Source organism: Galeopterus variegatus, unplaced genomic scaffold (genome assembly GCF_000696425.1).
Source record: "Galeopterus variegatus unplaced genomic scaffold, G_variegatus-3.0.2 Scaffold1362, whole genome shotgun sequence".
Lineage (NCBI taxonomy): Eukaryota > Metazoa > Chordata > Mammalia > Dermoptera > Cynocephalidae > Galeopterus > Galeopterus variegatus.
This window is the reverse complement of record NW_007727473.1, coordinates 16,681-19,036: the sequence shown is the minus strand read 5'-3', so window position 1 is coordinate 19,036 and position 2,356 is coordinate 16,681. Positions and strand designations below refer to the sequence as shown.

The following is a 2,356-nucleotide window of genomic DNA, read 5'->3' as shown; positions in this document are numbered from 1 at the left end:
GTTACTATGGCTGGACATTTTGGTTGGTTCTAGTCATTTGCTATTATAAATTGTGTTGCACTGAAGGGCACTATAAATCTTTTAAAATATATGTCAGTGTATCTTTATGGTTGACGTATGGAACTCAGATTGCATTTGTAAAAGGGTAACTGAATATGTAATTTTGCTAGGTACTGCTCAATTTCCCTCCACAGGGGTTGTATCATTTTGCCATCCAGCTTGTTTCTCCCTAGCTTCACTAACAGAATATGTTGTCATGCATTCAGATTTTTTTCATTCTGATAATTGGGAAATGTTATTGCCTTGTAGTTTTAATTTGCTCAAAAATTTGAAAAACAATTATTCAAAATTTAAATTTATCTTCATTTAAATGAAAGAAATTCATTTAGAATTTGAAAGACATTCACTTAAAATTTACTTAAGATGAAGTAAAATTTCTTAATCACCTTACCTTCCAACATGACTTATCATTGATTTATGTACTTAGTCCATTTATCAAATTCCACTAGTATATTTCATTACTGTATAAGTCATTTACATCTCATATACATTAATTTCAGTCTAATTCTCCTATTTATACTGTAAAAGTTTTATTTCTTCCAGGGAAAAATGTGGATGTTTTCTTGTACTATTTCTTTTGGACCATGAATCTAGGTATGAAGCCAAGGAATTATTTCTAAAAGAGGAAATTAATGAAATAGAATCATCTCAATGGTTTATACTGGAAAGACTTAGAAAACATTGACCTGAGTGTTCCCATTACAGAGACGATTGAAAATGTAAATGAAAGACTGATTTTTAAAAAAGCAGGGATCTCAAGAGGAAAATTGTAGTCATTTTCAACTCTAAAAATATACACACTTTTAGTCAGCACACATCTCTTACTTTATATGTATATGGACTTAAGTACATAAATTGATGGTTAGTCATGTTGGAAGGTAAGGTGATTAAGAAATTTTATCTCATCTTAAGTGAATTTTAAGTGAATGTTTTTCAAACTCTAAATGAATTTCTTTCATTTAAATGAAAATATATAAAGTAAACTTTATAAACTTGTATTGAAGAGAAAGTCTGTGAATGCAAGGACTATGAAAAAGTGTTTGTACATGACTTGCAACTAACTGCACATCAGAGAACTAACACTTGTAAGAAATTTCATGACCATAAGGAATATGGGAAGGCCAATAATAGAGGTTCAGAACATGTTCAACATCCAATCACGTTTACTGGTGAAATCTATGAACATAAGGAAAGTGGTAGGGCCTTAGACTTTGTACAAAATGTGATCATTCATTCTTGGGAAAAAATCTATGAATGTAAAAAATGTGGAAAAGCCTTTAGCATTGGTTCAATATTTGGAGCACATCAGAGAATTCACATAAGTGAGAAACCTCTTCTGGGTAAGGAAGGTGGGAAGGTTTTTTTTATTATTATTACTCTTCAGACCTTACTCATCACCAGAGACTTCATACCAGTGAAAAACCCTATCAGTGTAAGTTATGTGAAAAAGTCTTTAATAGTAAATCAGCCATTACTCTGCATCAGAGAATTCACACTGATAAGAGATCATATATATGTAAGGAATGTGGAAATGCATCTTGTAGCAGTTCACTACTTACAGAACATCAGAGAATTCACACTGGTGAGAAACCTTATATATGTAAAGAATGTAACAAGGACTTTTAATTATTCCTCAGATCTTAAAAAACATCAGATAATTCATACTGGTGAAAACCACTATGAATGTAAGGAATGTGGTAAGGCCTTTAAGAGTGCATCATATTTGTTTATGCACCATAGAATTCACACTGGTGAGAAACCATACATTTGTTAAGAATGTGGAAAGGTTTTTATCACCCTTCAAGCTTTAGTCAACACTGGGGAATTCACATGGGTGAGAAACCCTATGAATGTAAGTAATGTGGGAAAACCTTTAGTAGTAATTCAGCCGTTCCCCAACATCAGAAAACTCATACTGGTGAGAAGCCCTTTGAATGTAATGAATGTGGAAAGGCCTTTTATCATTCCTGAGACCATCCTCAACATGAGAGAATTCATAACGGTGAGAAGCTATATTAATGCAAGGACCGCGGGAAGGTTTTTGTATGTAGTTCAAATCTTAATCAACATAGAAAAGGTCAGGCTAGTAAGAAACTCTGTGAAAATAATCTGTGGGAGGCTTTCAGGTGTGAATTTCAGCTAATTTTGAACTAGGTCTTCATGCTGATACAATATCTCATAATTAATACAACAAGACTTTTATTTGCTTTTCACATCTTAAATTGCCTAAGAATGTAATAATTGTCAGAAGACCATTAATTTTTTATTTCTTACTACCATAGAATTTATCATCATA

The 2,356-nt window shown here is 32.2% G+C and overlaps 1 pseudogene; it reads left to right on the top strand.

Moving 5' to 3' along the window:
- The first annotated feature begins 928 nt into the window (after window positions 1–928).
- Window positions 929–2,031, top strand: LOC103593528 (annotated as a pseudogene).
- Window positions 2,032–2,356: the final 325 nt, after the last annotated feature.